This window comes from Eublepharis macularius, chromosome 3 (genome assembly GCF_028583425.1).
Source record: "Eublepharis macularius isolate TG4126 chromosome 3, MPM_Emac_v1.0, whole genome shotgun sequence".
In the NCBI taxonomy this organism is placed as follows: Eukaryota; Metazoa; Chordata; class Lepidosauria; order Squamata; family Eublepharidae; genus Eublepharis; species Eublepharis macularius.
Window position 1 is genome coordinate 153,331,580 of NC_072792.1, and position 19,098 is coordinate 153,350,677.

The 19,098-nt window shown below is 48.5% G+C and overlaps 1 protein-coding gene across 1 annotated transcript in view; it reads left to right on the forward strand.

Annotated features, from left to right (window-relative positions):
• The first annotated feature begins 40 nt into the window (after positions 1–40).
• Positions 41–19,098, forward strand: part of HMGB1 (high mobility group box 1) — a 41,570-nt gene continuing 22,512 nt past the window's right edge. Inside the window, exons 1-2 of the mRNA XM_054973232.1 lie at positions 41–116; positions 10,480–10,557. The gene's annotated coding sequence lies outside the window, so the exon portion shown is untranslated. The remainder of the gene's footprint in view (positions 117–10,479; positions 10,558–19,098) is intronic.

Below are 19,098 nucleotides of genomic sequence, written 5' to 3' on the forward strand. Positions count from 1 at the left end.
GAATGCGGTCCAGGCTCCTCCTCCTGGCTGAGGCGGGGAAATGGCAGCCGAGGGAAGACGTTGCCGACGGTTTGCGTTTTCCTGTTCCTCTAAGCGAGAGAAAAAGGGAGGAGGAGGTGGGTAGAATTAAGCTGGTCGTTCCCTCAGGCGAGAGCGAGGCGTTAAGTCGAAGGGAGCGAGGAGAAGGACGCGGTTCTGTCGGAGGAAAAACGCTGAAGCGTGTGGTTGAAAAACTACCCAAGTCCTTTCGTGGGAACGCTCTGTTGCCCGCGCCTGAAAATACACACTGGTTGCAAAGCGCAGGAAGTTTGAAATGCCTATTTAAAACTGCCTTGGGAAGGGGTGGGAAAGCACTTTTTTTTTTTTGACGAACGTGAATTTGGGAGGGAGGGCACCCCAGGAAGACTGATAGGAAAGAGATTTCTCGTGCTGATTTACTTGCTTCGTTTCAGAGATGGAAATTCTTTGGCGGGAGAACTGGAAATCGGGGGGGGGGGGAATGAAATATATGCAATACTTGCTTTCCTGTCAACCTTAAACTCATTTTACTGATTTAACAACTTAAAATGTATCGTGTGTAATTTAACACAAAATTGCACTATTTGGAATATGTATTTTATTTTATTGGCTATTCTCTCACACTGAGACTCAAAGGGGATTATAGGGAAGCAAAAGACAACCCATGAAAAATGCAGTAAAACTGGGATTACAGAATTAGAGAGCCTTGTGAACAATACTACAAACAATACAGCAAGTGGATTACAAGGTATAAGTCAATGTGTAAAACCATCTGATTTACCTACAATTGCAATTGTATTCCATTATAAAGTTTTCCTCCTAGATTGTTCTATTCTACTGCAATTTTAATCTCTTTTTAAAAATGCGCTCTTGAACATCACTGCTACACACATTCTGTGGAACCAGCAGGTAATCTGCAAGAGTTTGGGGGGGGGTCTCATTTTCCCCGCTCTACTATTCTTTCATTTTTCTGAAAACCCCCTCCCCAGCCAGGCTGATGTGTGCAGTGGGAAATGGGCAAGGACTTGCAAGGGCACCTCACTCCCCCCCCCCCCCGTATCCGCTTCCCCACACTATTTTCTTTTCCCCACATTGGGCAACCTTTCCCTGTCTCTTTTCTCTTTTCCACCCACCAACCAATCTTTTATCTGTCCTCTATTGTCAGCTATTTTATTATTTACTTACTTCATTTATATCACTGCTTTTCTCCAAGCAATGTACATCATTCTTCTTTCCCCCCTTTTATCTTCACAACAACCCTTTGAGGTAGCTTAGGCTGAGAATGTGTGAATAATCCAGTAAGTTTCCACAGCAGAGTGATGATTTGAATCTGGGTCTCTCAGATCCTAATATGAAACTCTAATCACTGCACCACACTGGCTTTCATGGGGTGACTGCTGTTGAACAGTAGAAAGAAGCCAGGCCTGGATGAGTAATGGAAATAGCATGGTATCAAGTCACCTGGTGGTTGCTGCCAGGCCTGGCTCCTTTGAATTCTCTCTCAAAAGCCAAAACAGCCCTGGGAAGACATCTGTCATTCTCCCTGCCTTTTACTTGTACTGCTTTTTACCAAGGCTTGAAGGTTGACAGTACTGTTGAAGGCCTAGAACTCTCAACAATGACCACTACATAGGGAATTTGTTTCTTAAAGGTGCTGTTTCTATTATTTTGGAGTTTGTTAATTAAAAAAATGCATTTTTGAGATTTCAGAAACCTGGGGCTTTTTCAGTTTTGGTGAAAGATCTGGTTTGTCCATGGCTTCAGGGTCTGGATTTAATATTCACAGATTTGGCCATGGTGAGAATTAGATATATTGAAAAGCAGGAACCCTCAAGGACTTATGAAGAGCATCACATTTCCTCCTTCTGTGTTATTTCGTCTTTCCTTTCCCTGAAAGCCCTCATAGCCTCTTCTATAGTCCTGTCTCCCACCATCAAACTTATCTATATCTGTCCCTTGCCCTCTCTTCAGTTTTCCTTCACCTCCTCTTGGCATCCTCCTTCCAGGAAAACTGTGGCCCAAATTAGCATTGCCAGTTGCAGGCTGGGCCCAGTTGCCCAGTGGGAAACCTGCAAGGTCTTAGAAGTGGTACTTCATTTTGTTCTCCACACTATTTTTTGTTTCCCTTCCCCCTGTAAAAACTAAGGTGTGTGTGCTAGGGCAGCAGTAGAGTGAAGCAGTTGGCAACTCTCCTTAGAAAACTAATGCTTTTATACTTTTGAATTTCATAAATATCATGGTACAATTTTATATTTCCTACTAAGTTACAGATGGTGCATTTTAAGTTGTTAAAACAACAAGAAGTTTGATACGAAAATAAATATTGAAAATATTTCAATTTTTCCTAAGTGTTATGCATACTGCAGTGCAACCACCTCATGTTTCCCCAACGCTTCAGACTTAAAAATATATACATAATTTGCCAGGTTGTGAGTAGGGGGCACCTTGCTATAGTGCTTCTGCCTGGATGATTGGTTTGAGAAAGTGGTGTTGGGTGACTACTGCTCCACCTTGTGGCATATGTGTTCATCTTCGTTCTTCTGTGCCTCCACACATGGGACTGCGCAGGCGCAGGCCAGCCGCCGGAGAATTTTCTAGAGCTTCCAAGGCTCCGAAGGGGCCGTTTGTCGCGCGCCTCAGCGACCGTCTTCCCGCCCAAACGGTCACGTGATCCTACAGCGACCAACGGCCCCTTCCCTCAGTTCTCTTCTTGCCGCCGCTTGGAGAGAACGTGAGCTTCGTTGCTCTGTGCTTTTTTGTGCTTCGTGCTTTATTCTGACTGATTGCTTGGCTTTTGACTTCGGACTTCGTGACCTCGACTATTCTTCGGATCTCGTTTTGGACTTTGTTGTGGACTCAGTAATTTGACTCGGACTGTTTTTGACCTTCCTTTCGCGTGCCCCTGAAGATGGCCTCAAAGGCTCTCTTCAAGCATTGCCTCCAATGCCACACGAAAATGGCCAAGACCGATGGCCATGAACTGTGCCTGTTCTGTTTGGGGGAGACCCATAATGTGACGGCCTGTAAAATTTGCCAGGGTTTCACCAGCAAGGCCCGGCAGGAGCGCAAGGCCCGACTGAACTCCTCCCTGTGGCAGAAGGTCATGTCCGGAGGCGCTCCGTTGCCCTCCTCCAAGGCCGGCCCAAGCCCCTCTGCCGAACGGCATTCCAGAGCTGGCTCAGTGGCCTCCGCGAGGTCGGGGTCGAAACCGCGTCCCCCGAGTACCTCGGCGTCGAGAGCGGCCTCTCCAGCGCAGGGACCGGTGCGGCCGCCCCGTAGCGCGTCATCTACCAGGTCGGATCCGAGACCTACGTCGGAACCGAGGGTCCTGGTACCGAGTCCCCGGTCGGAACCGACGTCCAGATCGGTTCCGATGAAGCCTAAGAGGTCGAAGCCGAGGTCCCCTTCGAAGGCGAGGAGCGCGTCGGTTCCGAGGTCTTCTTCGGAACCACCGAAGAAGAAGAAAAAGACCAAGCACCATCGGTCGCCGCGTCCCGCTCCTCAGGAGGAGGTCATCGTGCTTCCTCACACGCCTTCCCCTCATCTGGGCTCCCCGGAGCCAGAAGACATCTCCGTTCTGGTGCCGGATCCGATGGCCTTCGAGACGGTGCCCGCAGAATTCTCGTCGGGGCCGGAGCCGAGCCCGCACCGTCGGAGCCGACTATCGCTTCCCCTTCGGTCGCCGAGGCTGGAACCGAGCCCGTCTCCTCGTCGGAGCCGTCCGTCGCCTGCCCGTCCGTCTCCACCTCCGGCCGGTCGTGAGCGGCATGGTTCCGGGGACAGTGTCCGATCAGTCCGGTCCACTGCGTCCCGGCATCGGCAGGCTTCCTACCTCCCCTCGCCATACCGTTGCCAATGGGAGGGGGCACCTGCGGGCTTCTCCGTGTCGGAACCGAGGCCTTCGACATCGAGGTCGGCGTGGGCTCCCCCTCCGCTCCAGGTTCCGGAATCCCAGCTCGGTTCCGATGAGGAGGATGGAGAGAGCTTTGGCGGCTACCAGTCGGAGTCCTGGTCCGAACCATCGCCGGCTGAGGAGCTAGTACCATCTGCGGACTCGCCATTCGAGGACCTCCGCATCTACGCCGACCAGATGGCAAGGATGGCCAAGGCTCTCGAGATGGACATCTCTTCGGCAGTCCCCCAGACCAAGGACAAGCTCCTCAAACGCATTTACGGGGACAACCCGGCGTACGTTGGCTTCCCCATGCTCGAGGGTATTGAGGAAATCGTGGAGAAGGTATGGCAGGTGCCCTGTGATCAGCCTCCAACATCCAAGAGGATTGAGCAGCTCTATAAAATCAAGCAGGGTACCTCGCCGGCGCTGGTGAAACACCCTCCACCTTCCTCCTTGGTCACAGAGGAGTTCAACCCCAGGCGATCGGGTCACTCCTCGGTGCCTGCCGATAAGGAGGGCAAGAAGCTGGATGCCATGGGCAGGCGCCAGTACATTGTTTCTTCCCTGGGTCTGAGGATTGCCAACTATCAGACCATCATGGCAGGGTACCAGCTGTACCTCTGGGAGAAGTTGGCATCCTATACACGAGACCTCCCTCCTGAGCAGAAGGCTGTGGTGTCCCTGCTGCAGACAGAGGCTGTGAGGCTGTCTAAGCAGCAGATGAACGCTGGGAGCCACGCTGCTGACACTGCTGCTAGAGGTATGGCGTCGGCGGTGGTCCTCAGGCGCCACTCCTGGTTGCGGTCAACGGCCCTGTCCCAAGAGGTACGTTCCAGGGTGGAGAGCATGCCATTTGAGGGGGACTCGCTGTTTTCCAAATCGACCGACGAGACCCTGAAGAAAAAGAAGGAGGACCGGCAGACGGCGCGGTCTTTGGGTCTGGCTCCAGCGGACAAGCCCTCCTCCAGGTCACGGTACGCTCCCAGGTCTGGCCCTTACCACTACCAGGGCAGATACCAACAGCAGCGGCCGGGCTACCATCAGTATCCTGCCTACCAGCAGCGGCCTTACCCTCCCGCACAACAGCAGAGGAGGCGTCGGCCCTTCAAGCCTCGTCAGGCACAGCAACCGGCCCAGCAGAAAGACCAGCAGGGCACCGGGAGGCAGTACTGACGGGTCGCGCCAGCCGTATCCCCGAACTTTTCGGACAGACTTAGTCCACTCCTCTCTGAGTGGGAGTCAATAACATCTGACTCATGGGTCTTAACTATTGTTGAACTGGGATACGGGCTGGAGTTCGTTGAGCTGCCTAGATGCAGTTCACCCCTGACAGCTGTCAATAACACTATGGCCGAGCTGGATGCGGAGATCGTGTCGCTCTTGGCCAAGGGTGCTGTGGAAGAATTGCCCTATGAGGACTCTGTAAAGGGTTTCTTCTCTAGGTTCTTCCTGGTCCCTAAGAAGGATGGGGGTTTACGTCCCATTTTAGATCTGAGGGGCCTTAATGCCTTCCTCAAGGTGACCAAGTTCAAAATGGTTACGTTGGCGGCGGTGATCGCCTTACTGAAGCAAGGGGATTGGTTTGCGGTTCTTGACTTAAAAGACGCATACTTTCACGTGGGCATACGGAAGGAGCACAGGAAGTACCTGAGTTTTGTTTACCGGCATAGGGTTTTCCGGTATAAGGTGCTCCCCTTTGGCCTGTCCACTGCCCCACGAGTGTTCACTAAATGTGTGGCCCCTGTGGTTTCCTTCCTACGGGAAGAAGGCTGTACCATCTTTCCGTACCTCGATGACTGGCTCATCGTGGCCGAATCGGAGTCTAGGCTGGTGCAGGACATTGGCTTGGTACTTAGCACTTGCCAACGCCTGGGGCTCCTGGTGAACTTGGAGAAATCCAAGCTGGTGCCCAGCTGCAAGGTGTCCTACATTGGTGCGCTTTTAGACTCTGTGGAGGGTAAGGCCCTGCTCCCCTTGGAGAGGGCTCGGTCCCTAAGGGGTCTAGTGTCCATGTTTAAAAGGAACCGGTTCCAGTCTGTGCGCACTATCCAGTGCTTACTAGGGCATATGGCAGCGGCCACCTCTGTGGTGCCTTTCGCTAGGCTGCGTATGCGCCCTCTCCAGAACTGGTTTGTGCGGAGGTATGATGCTCTACTGCACCCTCCGTCCCTCAAATTCTCTATCCCGAGGGTCATCCTCTCCTCCTTGGACTGGTGGCTGTCTGATGACAACTTGTTTAGAGGGACCCCTTTCGGGTATCAACACCATGACATCACGGTTACCACTGATGCCTCTCTGTTGGGATGGGGGGCTTACTGTGGTGATGTGTCGGTGCAAGATGTCTGGTCTGACAGGGAAAAGACCCTCCATATCAATGTGCTTGAACTAAGGGACATTCGTTTCGCACTTGTGTCTCTTACAGCACTGCTGAGAAATCGTCATGTCTTGGTGCAGACGGACAACACGACTGCCATGTACTACGTGAATCAGCAGGGGGGCACAGTGTCCATGGCCCTGTGCCGGGAAGCCACACTCGCTTGGCAGTGGGCTATCAAGAACGGCGTGTCGCTCCGTGCTATACACGTGGCTGGGTCAGACAATGCCCGGGCAGATGCCCTCAGCAGGGCCCCGTTACTAGACCACGAGTGGGAACTGAACGGAGAGTGCGTTGGGCCGATCTTCCGGATGTGGGGTCATCCAGTGATAGACGTGTTCGCCACTGCGGCGACCACCAAGGCCCACACGTTCTGTTCCAGGGCAGGGAGCGACCCCCTCTCTATTGGGGATGCCTTCCAGTTTACGTGGACGCAGGGCTTGCACTACATGTTTCCTCCGTTCCCCTTGATTCCCAGGGTCCTGTGCAAGATAGAGGAGGACGGGACGGACTGCATCCTGGTGGCCCCCCTTCTGGCCACGGCAGGTTTGGTTCCCGAAGCTCCTGCGGATGTCCCAACGGACATATGTCAGTCTGCCCCCTCGGCAAGACCTTCTCCTAAGCGGGAGCCTGGTCCACCACGATCCCAGGAAGCTGCACCTAACGGCTTGGCGGATCGTTCCTCCCCGATAGGCTTTACTGACGAGGTACAGAGGGTCCTCCTGAATGCTCGTCGGCCATCCACTAGGCGCGCTTATGCGGCCAAGTGGCGCAGGTTTGAGCTCTGGGCACTTGCCAGAGGAGTGGTGCCTGACAACAGTCCCTTGGGGGTTGTGTTCGAGTATTTGTGCCACTTGCGTGGCCTGGGCTTGAAGGCTTCCTCCCTCAAGGTCCACCTGGCAGCGATATCAGCTGCTCACACCCGAGTTGAGGGTGCTACGGTGTTTTCTCACCCACAATCCCGCCAGTTCCTTAAGGGCATGTACAATCTTTACCCACCTGTGTCAGCGCCAGTGCCTCAGTGGTCGCTGTCCTTGGTGCTCTCACGTCTCATGTTGCCTCCATTTGAACCTATGGCTACCTGCCCCTTGGATATGCTATCCTACAAGGTAGCATTCTTGGTGGCCGTCACATCGGCCAGAAGGGTCAGTGAGCTGTCTGCACTGCGGTCTGACCCTCCCTTTCTTGTGTTTCATCCCAACAAGGTGGTCCTGCGTCCCTGCCTCGGGTTCCTGCCCAAGGTGGTGTCCGCCTTCCACCTCTCGCAGGATATCTCACTGCCTGCATTCTTTCCTCAACCTTCCTCTAAGGGGGAAAAGGCCCTCCATTCCCTAGACTTGAAGAGGGCCCTAGCCTATTACCTTGATAGGACAAAGGAATTCCGCACCTGTCCTCACCTGTTTGTATGTTTTGGGGCCAAGGACAAGGGTAACAGGGCTTCCTCGCAGACCCTGTCTAGGTGGATTGTGACGGCCATTAGCAAGGCCTATTCCCTGGCAGGGGTGGCTTGCCCGCTCCATGTCGGAGCCCACTCCACGCGGGTCCCAAGCATCCTCTTCGGCACTCCTCAGGGGGGTGCCCCTGGTTAACATTTGTAAAGCAGCCACATGGTCCTCTGCAGACACCTTTGTCAGGCATTACGCCGTTGATGTCAATGCGGAGCAGGATGTATCTGTGGCCAAGGCTGTCTTACACTCCCTTTTTTCCTGAGGGAGTTTTGGAATGACTTTCTTGGCGTACCTGCTGGGTACCCTTGAGTGACAGTGTGTATATATGTAAATATTGAATATTTATGTGTCCTTACACAGTTTTTTACATAGATGTATATATGCATATCTATTTATTGTTGTTCTTGTTTGTTCAATAAAATTGTGTTGGACTTCACCCCCGCCTTCCTTATTGTGTGAAGCTTGGTACACTCCCATGTGTGGAGGCACAGAAGAACGAAGATGAAAACAGGGTTAACATACCTGTAACTTATGTTCATCGAGTTCTTCTGTGCTGACACACAACCCTCCCTCCTACCCCGCTGTGAACTCCAATGCACAATACTGTGATGGCTGTAACGGATATTGGTGTTTTTAAGGTGTTATGGCTGAAGTGTGTTGGTCAAGCGGCGGCAAAGGAGAACTGAGGGAAGGGGCCGTTGGTCGCTGTAGGATCACGTGACCGTTTGGGCGGGAAGACGGTCGCTGAGGCGCGCGACAAACGGCCCCTTCGGAGCCTTGGAAGCTCTAGAAAATTCTCCGGCGGCTGGCCTGCGCCTGCGCAGTCCCATGTGTGTCAGCACAGAAGAACTCGATGAACATAAGTTACAGGTATGTTAACCCTGTTATATAGGGTGCAAAAAGAATCCATGTTCTCTCCCAAAACTATTAACAGTGCAGTCCTCAGTATAGTGCAGTCCCACGTTTCTGTTGAAGTCAATTGGTTTAGAAGGATATAATGCTGCTCTATAGATAACTGTGAAACCAATGGGGGAGGGACTGCAGGAATTTATCTATTTTATATATTTGATTTGATTTAATGTCCACTCTTCCTGCAAACGGGCTCAGAGTAGATGACAATGTAATAAATATATGCAGGGCTCATTTCGAGGGGGAACACACAGGAACGCAGTTCCCCAAAGAGGTCACATGTCAGGTGGCCCCGCCCACCTGACTCTTGGCCATTTTGAGCCTGTTTCGGCCTGGATTGGGGCCAAAACAGCCTGGATTGGGCCTCTGATGGGTGGTGGATCACTCTCCCGCTCATCAGCGGCTTGATCCTGACCATTTTGGGCCCCTTTTCAGCCATTTTCACCCCTTTTTGCCATTTTGGGCCCAATTTTGACCCTGAATGGCCAGGATCGGGTCCAAAACAGCCAGAACAGGTGATGTCAGGGGGTGTGGCATATGCAAATCAGTTATGCTAATGATGCACTTCTGGTGATGGCAAGAGGTGTGGCATATGGTAATGATTTATGCCAATGAGTTCCTCCAGCTCTTTTTCTATGAAATGACCCCTGAATATATGTATAATAAAACACAATAAAAACAATAATATTATCATATAAATATTATAAAAACATAGGGCAGAACACAATGCATCCCACATCTCAGTTCTTAGATATCTTTGGGGTCCATGGGGCAGGATGGTCAAAAGTTAATTATTACAGGGTCAGATTACACACATCCATCCACACACTGGCAGGAGGCTGGTTGGGATGATCCACCAGCCTCAGCCATGAGTATGTTCATGACACTTGTGACGGACTCCGCTTCAGAGGCTGAGATTTCCAGTCAGTGAGCTATGATTGACTTGTCCCCCCCCCCCAATGGGGCTAGCCTGAAATGGCAGTTGGGGATGGAATGTTAGGGAAGCTGTCAGTTGGAGTTGGAGAGAAAACAAGAGAGTGAAAAGGAGTTGGAGCCTGGCTTTAGACCAGAGAGGGTCAGCCAGAGAATCCTCTGTGTGAGGAAGAAATGTTTGTGAAGCGCTGTTAGCCCTAGGACTAAAGCGGGGAAAACCAGCACTAAATCCTGCTTAGACTTGAGAGATCTGGGAATTATAGAGGGACAAGGAAGTGGGTAGAAAGGAGTCTCCCCTTCAGTGCCAGGAACAGGGTTATAGCTCATAACTATAACACCTGCCCAGTATCTAGTAAGGGTTTGTCTCAGTGGAGCACCCTTAAGTCGAGAGGAGGGAAAGTCGTGCTGTGTCTGTGCTTTAAAAGGGAAACATCTGTGAAGCAGTATCAACCTCTGAAAGAAGCCAGCAACCTAATGTTATACCAAGTGTTTTGTGCCTCACACCAGTGAAATTCTTGTATAAAAACCTTTCTGTTACGTCAGTTCAAACATCTGCCTACCTGCCTTTTGATTTTAACCTTCTGCAAATAAACCTTCAGTTATGTTTTGAACCTCCCCAAGCCTTGTGTGCCAGTTTCTGCTAAAGGGAAGCGCAAACCCCTGATCTGTCCCCTATTAAGACTTGGCTGGGTAACCATTTTTAATATTTCTTAAGGGTGGGACAAGAAGGAAAGTTGAAGCTACACATCAACCACACTACCAGAGGCTTCCCAGCCCAGTACACAGCTTCATAGGCTTAAAGAGAAGTTTTACCTCAGAGTAGGGGAAGGTCAGCCTAAGCCTGAGTTGGACATGGGTTTGTGGCAACACTCATCTCTATTTCTCATTTTCCTCTGCTCCAGATGTGGTGGAGGCTGTCTTGAACTCATGCCATAACAGTCTGGAGAAGAACCAGTAAATTGAAACTCAGCCCAGAGAAGGTCAGTGTCCCATTGGTAGGTGATGTTGTTGACAATGGAAATGATATTCAGCATGTTTTGGATTCAGTTTCACTCCTTTAGATTAAGGTTTGCAATTTGAGGGTGCTTATTCATATATTTAAAATATTTTTGTCTTGTATGCTTAACTTAAACTATGCAGGAGCTTCCTTTGCTTATGAATGTCCAGGTGATAGTTGTGGCTCATGGTGCCTTTAACCATTTTTAGTTGATCTGCCAGTTGTGGACACACCTTAAATGTGATTGTTTTAGGTATTTTATTTGTACCTTAACAGTGCTTAAGTTAGATTATTATGATGCATTTTAGATGAGTCTGCCAATAAAAAGTACTTGGAAACTACAGATAATCCATTTGTTAACTGATAGTTGCTGTGTATAAATTATATTTTGCCAGTGCTGAAACACTGTAACCTCCACATTGCTCATAGCTGTTGCTGTTTTACCTGTGTTCCCACCTGCACAGAAGCACCAACACAATGAGAATCTTGCTGCCTCCTAAATCAAATTAAAATTAAAGCTTTTAAAACTCAAACAACTGATGGTGTGTGGGGGTGGGGAGCCATTTTGAATGCTTGTATTGGCTATAGGCCGATACTTGCCCACAGCCTTTCAAATATTTAAAGAGAGCAATCATGTCCTCTTCTACAATCTCCTCTTCTACAAACTAAACATTCCCAAGGCCCTCAGCCTTTCCTTGTAGGGCTCAGTCTCCAGAACCCTGATCAATCTCCTCACTCTCTTCTGTACCCTCTCGATTTTGTCCACATCCTTTTTGAAGTGAGGCCTCCAGAACTGCACACAGTACTCCAGGTGCAGCCTGACCAAGGCAGTATAGAGAGGGACTGTGACCTCCTGCGATTTCGATGCAATGGCCTTTTTGATACTACCCAAGACTGAGTTTGCCTTTTTTGCCACTGCATCACACTGACTGCTCATATTTAGTTTACAGTCCACTCTTACTCCAAGATCTCTTTCACATACACTACTACCCAGAAGTGTATTCCCCATCCTGTATTTGTGCTTCACATTTTTGTGGCCCAGATGTAATACTGTGGGATCGGGTCAGTGCCGGGTGGGGGAACCCTCCCCTGCCCGGCACTGACCTGGTCCTGGCTGTTTTGGCTGGGATCAGGACCAAAACTGCCAGGATTTGGTCAGTACCTGGCGAGGGACCCCTGCCCTGCCCAGCACTGACCCGATCTGGGCCGTTTTGGGCCCAATCCAGGCCAAAATATGCCCAAAAGGCCATTTGGGGCCTGTTTTGGCCTGGATTGGGGCCAAAAGAGCCCTGATTGGGCCACTGCCAGGTGGGGGAACACTCCCCCATCTGGCAGCAGCCAAATCCCGGGCATTTTGGCCCAATCAAGGGGTGTGGCATATGTTAATGAGTTATACTAATGAGTTCCTGCAGCTCTTTTTCTATGAAATGACCCGTTGAGAACTGTATTATACTAAACAAAGCCAAACACAAATTTATAAAAAGAAGGTTTACTGTGGAAAAAATAGGGGTTGTGGAGAAGTGATTAGATTCAAAAGGGGTGGAAATGGGGACAAAACACAATACAGGGAAGAGCATACCCCGCTGGGCACCGACCCAATCTGGGCCGTGTTGGCCCTGATCCAGGCCGAAATGGGCCATTTTGGGCCTGTTTCGGCCCAGATTGGGGCCGAAACGGCCGGGATCGGGTCATGCCGGACAGGGGACACTTCCCGGACTGCGTGATGACATCACTGCATGATGTCATCATGCAGCAAAGCTGCAGCTGCAGGCCAGGCACGCCAGCTCCGTGGTGCATGCCTCCGCCCCCGGCACCCCCTCCGGCGCCCCCGGCGCTCACCTCACAGCCTCAATGGTGGCGCTGGCCCTGGGTCTAGTACTGCACTAGGAGGACACCTTTTTAGTGGGTCAAGCTAGATGTTGTCAGGAGGTACCTGAGGAGTGGCAGGCACTTACCAGGGTGCTCTCCAGAGATCCCTTGGTTTAAGGGAGCTTTTCGGCGGGGACAGAGTACGTCTTTGGTAGGTGCCCTGACTGGCATGGCAGAGTTTATATTGCGCCTGATGTTTAAAACCTTAAATTTATTTTTCTTTCTGATTTTACCAACTACACAAAGACAACTTTGTATGGAGAAGATATACTGTACTTTTTCTACTGTTTAAGTATCTAGGTATGTGATGAATATAAAGCGTTAGTTGGATTATTACTTGCTTCTGACATGAGTGGTATTGGGGTGTGATTAATATGTCCCTCCTTGAAGAGATGTGCAGCCCTAGGAAAATGGGAGAGACTCCCCCACACACACTTTATTTCTTCAAAGACACCCCCCCCCAGTTTTTCTGATTGAAAAGCAGAGGAATTTTGGAAAGTGCTGAAAAAAATCACTGAAATAGTGCTAAGGATTGCACTGTTGGTCACTCAAAATGTCTAACGTGAATATTATTATGTAAGACAATTTATAGCAATACACATAAATTTTCAGCATGTTATGCTATATTTATTTATGCGAGAAGATTTTATGTTGCCTCTCCAGAGCCCTAATCAAGATGGCTTACAATGAAAACCATACATTCTAAACATAAAAAAGCAAACAAACCATTAAAAACAAAAACCCAGGGACATAAACAGCATAAAGCAGACCTCAGGCCAAAAGCAGATCATAAAATACTGAGAAGATAAAATTCCTAATTAAAAGCCTGGGTCAAAAGAAATATTTTGGCCTTAATCCATAAATCCAGATGTCATCAAATCCTTGTTATCCATTTCGTGTAAAAAGACTATAAATGGTTTCCATTCAGTCAAGAAGTTAACTAATGCCCTTTCTCTAATCAATGAAGTAAGTTTTGCTATTGACACGAACTCCAAAACTTTTGTCCACCATTCCTCCACTATAGACAGTATTGGAGTTTTCCACTTTTGTGCATAAAGTATTCTTGCTGCCGTAATAAAGTATAAAAACAAAGTTCCAAAGCTTTTTTCCAACTGGCTGTCCATTATTCCCAACAGAAAAGTCTCTGGTTTCAACTAAATTTTAATCTTCAAAATTTTCTGAATCGATTATTGTATCTGCAACCAGAAACTCTCTGCTTTCTTACGTATCCACCACATATGAGAAAATGTCCTTTCTTGTTTAGCACATTTCTAGCATACATTTGAAGCACCCTTATACATGCTAGCCAATTTTTCAGGAGTCATATACCAGCAATACATCAGCTCATAAAAATTTACTTTAATACTAGAGCTTAATGTAAATTTCAACCCTCTTGTCCCCATATTTTCCCATTGCTCCATTAATATGTCATGTCCACAGGTTTTTGCCCATTTAATCATACATTCTTTTACTTGCTCTTCTTCTGTTTCAAATGTCAACAAAGGTTTAAACATTTTAGAAATAACATGTTCATCATTTATACAAAGGGCAATTTCAAATTCAGTTTTAGATTGCTCAGAGTCATAATGACTCTTGTCTAATTTAAATCTCTCTGAGATTTGCATATAGGGAAACCACTGGCAAGCGTGCCCTTCTGCTGCTAAGAACTCTCTTGATTTAATTTTAACTTGGCCTTGAGAGAATTCCAATAAGTCCCGATAAATTAACTGTTTAGGTGGACTCACCATTTCCCTTCTAAAATGAGCATCTTGCGATGACAACAAGAGAGGTAATTTCAAACAAAACCTACAGTTTGTTTTTATTCCATACTCTCAAAATGGAACAGACCATAATTATTATTAAACTCTGCGTTGGCCTTAACTTTGTCATACCATAGATATCCATGCTACCCAAATTTTAAGTTGTGCCCTTCAAGATCCAGTAGTCTTCTGTTTTTTAACAATATCCATTCCTTCATCCAAACCAGACAGTTAGCCGCAAAAAATAATCTCAAATCTCCTCTTTCCTTTGCATCCTGTAGAACCTTCAATTTAACCCTTGGTTTTTTGCCTTGCCATATAAATCTCGATATATTCTTTTGCCATTGCTTAAAATGGTGCCTCAGTTGTCAATACTGGAATTGTCTGAAATAGGAATAACATTCTAGGTAAGACATTTTAATTGTAGCTATTCTTCCCAACAACGATAATTGAATCTTATCCCATCTTAACATACTTCTTTTAATTTTGTTCCAAGTCTTAATATCATTATTTTGGAATAACATACTGTTCATATTTGACAAAGTAATATCCAAGTATTTTACCTTTTTCTCAATTTTGAACCCTGTTTTGCTCTTGAGTTTCATTTGGTCCTGTATTTTCATATTTTTAGTTAACACTTTGGTCTTCTGCTTATTAACCTTAAAACCAACCACTACACCAAATTCTTTCAACTTTATCATTAGAGTTTCAATTCCATTCAAAGGGTCCTCCAAAACCAACACCAAATCATCCGCAAAGGCTCTTAATTTGTAATTCTCCTGTTTCACCTTTACACCTTGAATTCTCTCATCTTGTCTTATGTCCCTGTTCAGAACTTCAAGCACCAGTATAAATAACAAAGGTGACAATGGGCAACCTTGTCTTGTGCCTCTTTGTATTCCACATGGTTTGGTTAACTCTCCATTCACGACTATCCGTGCAGTCTGGAATGTATAAATTGACTTAGCATTTAGCTATTCATGTCTGCATAGTGAAGAGCAGACTGTACAAAAAAAAATTAGATACAGTATCTTAATTGTGTTGCGTTTTAATATATTTGGTATGAAGTGTCCTGAGAAGTGGGCAGAATAATGGGGAGAGTCTAGGGCAGTGATCACATACGTTAATACATTTATTTTGCTTAATTAAAAAGGTGAGATTGATTAAACAATAGATTTTAAAAGCATTATGTTTTAAGAACTGGGAATCATGGGTAGTAAGCACACTTTCTGAAGAAGCATTTCCCTTTACTCTCTCACATTGTTCCTTTAGTATGCTGATGTTAGTGAAGTAATATTCTAAGAAGGCTTCTGTTTCTACAAGCATTCTAGTGATTATAAACCTCTATATTCAGATGTGGAATGTTGATTTGAAACTGTAGGGCAATTGGAGGAAGTGAAGGCATTTCTAAATCATTTTAGCCAGTAGGCACAATGTTTTCAAATACTCTGGGAAAAGTGCAAATACGATTCAGAGTCATTTGAGGAACATAGCTTCAGTTTATGGAGTGGCGTAAAATGCAGTCAATCTCCAACCCCACTTTACTTTTCCCAGTTGCAGATTTTCCAATTAACTTACTTGAAAGGAAAGGTTAAACCAGGCTTTTCTTAATTCAAGAACTTTCTGTGTCCCTCTTCTGTGAACTGTATCTTATTTATTAATGGACATGGGTCATTTCGTAGAAAAAGAACTGCAGGAACTCATTAGCATAACTCACTAACATATGCCACACCCCTTGATCGGGCCAAAACAGTCAGGATTCGGCTGCTGCCAGACGGGGGAGTGTTCCTCCACCTGACAGTGGTCTGATCAGGGCTGTTTTGCCCTCAATCCAGGCCAAAAGGCCCAAAATGGCTCAAAATGGCCATTTTGGGCACGTTTTGGCCTGGATCATGCCCAAAATGGCCTGGATTGGGTTGGTGCCGGGCAGGGCAGGGGTCCCCCATTGGGCACCAACCCAATCCTGGCAGTTTGGGTCCTGATCCCAGCTGAAAAGGGCCCCAAAGGGCTAAAAATGGCCATTTGGGCACCGTTTGGACCCGGATCACGGCCAAAACAGCATGAACGAGATCAGTGCTGGGCAGGAGAGGGTTCTCCCACCTGGCACTGACCAGATCCCGGTAGTTCTTGCCCCGATCCCAGCAGAAAATAGCCCAAATGGCCGAAAGTGGCCATTTTGGGCCAGGATTGGGGCCGAAAAGGACCAAATCTGGTCATAGCCGAGAGTGAGAACCCTCCCCTGCCCAGGACTGACACGGTCAAGGCTGTTTTGGCCCAGATCCAGGCCAAAAAGGGCCCCAAAGTGCCAAAAAGGGCCATTTAGGGCTCATTTGAGCCCAAATTGGGGCCTAAAAGGCCAGCACCGGGATGGTGCTGGGGGGGGAATGCTTCCTCCACCCAGCACTGACCCAATCCAGGCCCCTTTGGCCCCCAACTGGGCCAAAATGGGCCCAAAATGGCCGGAAATGGCAATTTTGGGCCCATTTCAGCCAGGATGGGAGCTGAAACAGCTGGGACTGTGTCTGTGCTTCCCCCGCCTGGCACCGACTTGATCCTGGCTGTTTCGTCCCCGATTTGGTCCGTTTCAGCCCCGGGCCCAAAATGGCCAAAAATTGCCATTCTTGACCTGTTTTGGCCAGGATTGGTGCCGGCCAGCCTCCCCCTGCCCAGCACCGACCCAATCCTGGCCGTTTCAGCCCTGATCCGGTCCGTTTCGGCCCCCAAACAGGCTGAAAATGGCCATTTTTTTACCCATTTTGGCCAGGATCGGGACCGAAATGGCCAGGACCAAATCGGTGCTGGGCAGGGGAGGCTCCCTGTCCTGCTCGGCACCGACCTGTTACTGGCCATTTCGGCCCCGATCTGGTCCGTTTCAACCCCGAAACGGGCCGAAAATGGCCATTTTTGACCCGTTTCAGCCAGGATCAGGGCCGAAACGGCTGGGACCCGGGTTGGTGCTGGATGGGGGAGGCTCCCCCTTCCTGGCACCAACCCGATCCGGGCTCTTTTGGCCCCGAGTGTGGCCGTTTTGGCCCCAATTGAGGCCTAAACGGCCCAAAATGTTTGAAAGTCAGGTGGGCGAGGCCACCTGACTTAAGGGAACTACTGGAATGGCATTCCAGTGCGTTCCCCCTCGAACTGAGCCCTGAATGTACATGAGTACAATTGTTCAAAATCAGTATTCGTTATGAGAGAAAAAAACTAAGCAGCCAATTTAAGAGGGAAAAATGTGTATGTCAAAAATGTATGACGATTTTAATACCGGTACAGTCAAGGTCAACAGTAAAATGACATACAACTCGATTAATGGTCTGAATGTATCCTAAAGAAGTCAGCCAACATTGCACCAATTGGAAGGCAGTGCACTAGTATTAAGCAATCATTTTAAGATATCAGATCATATAGGAAACAGACCAAAATACATTGCCTGTCATGTATGAGAACAAATTTTCAGAGTAAGGACCACTTTGAAGCTGTGGGGCCTGAAATAAGGACCAACCTTTATGTTCTATATTAGTGAGTAGCCAGAGCCAGCGCACCCATTGAGGCCAGGTAGGTGGTTGCCTCAGGGCATGGGGCGCTGGAAGAGGCGCTGGGCGCGGGAGCGCATGTCATGGAGCTGCAGCCTCCTGCCCCGCACTGCCGCCGCCGCCGCCAGCACACGCCCTCGGCTGGGCACAGCAGCTACAGGCAGGCGTCTGGGGCGGCACAGGGCAAACGAGCGGGAGAGCTGGGAGGCTACCCACGTGCCGTCCCAGCCGCCCGCCACAGCAATCGGGCTGGCTCGTGTGCATGCCTGTGATGATGTCACACACGATGTCATCATGCAGGCTGGTGTGCATGCGTGCGCGTGCACATGGGCCGCGGGCGCCAGAAACCCTGGCGCCGCTCCTGTGAGGAGCTTATATAACACCTCTTGTGTTCTTAAAATCAGAGTTGGAAAGCACCTCCAGGGTCATTTAGTCCAACCCCCTGCACAATGTGGGAAATTCACAACTCCCTCCCAAACCCCCAGTGACCCCTGCTCCATGCCCAGAAGATGGCAAAAAACCCTCCAGGATCTCTGGCCAAATTGGCCTGGGGAATTGCTTCTTGACCCCAAAGTGGTGATTGGCATTACCCTGGACGTGTAAGAAAGGACCATGAGACCTAAGTACTGATGTAACCCTTCCTGCCCTCCCTCTGATGATCTGCCCAGGTTCACAGAATCAGCATTGTTGTCAGATGGCCATCTAGCCTCTGCTAAAAAACCTCCAAAAAAGGAGAGCCCATCACCTCCCAAGGAAGCTTGTTCCACTGAGGGACTGCTCTATCTGGAAGTTCTTCCTAGTGTTTAGCCAAAAACTCTTTTGATTTAATTTGAGGGTGAAGATAATCCAGAACAAGGGACAGCTGAGTAGTGGTTCCCTTTAGATGCTGAGCTGCTATCATATTGCAGGGTATTTTACAGATGTTCTTGGAGCCAATGCTAATGTTACTATCATTTGCTAACCCCAAAACCATGGACCAGTTCCTTCAAGGGGAGTGACATCATAATTTTTTTTTTAAAGTGGGGGAGTGACATTTTACATTCTGGGTCAGACCTTCTACTCACCAATTAGCACTTCCATCTTCTAGGGATTAAGCTTCATTTTATCAGCCTGCATCCACTCCAAAACTGCCTGCAGGGTTCAGGGTTTCTGCAGCCTCCTTGAGGTCAATTGGAAGAGTGAGAATAGAGGTGTTATCTGAATATTGGTGACAACCCAGCCCAAATCTCCAGATGACATCACGCAGTGGTTTTATGTAGATGTTAAACAGCATAGGGGATAAGATGGAACCTTGCAGTACACCTCAGGCCAAAGGTGAAGGGGCTGAGTAGCAATCCCCCAGCACCACCACCACCATCTAAAAAA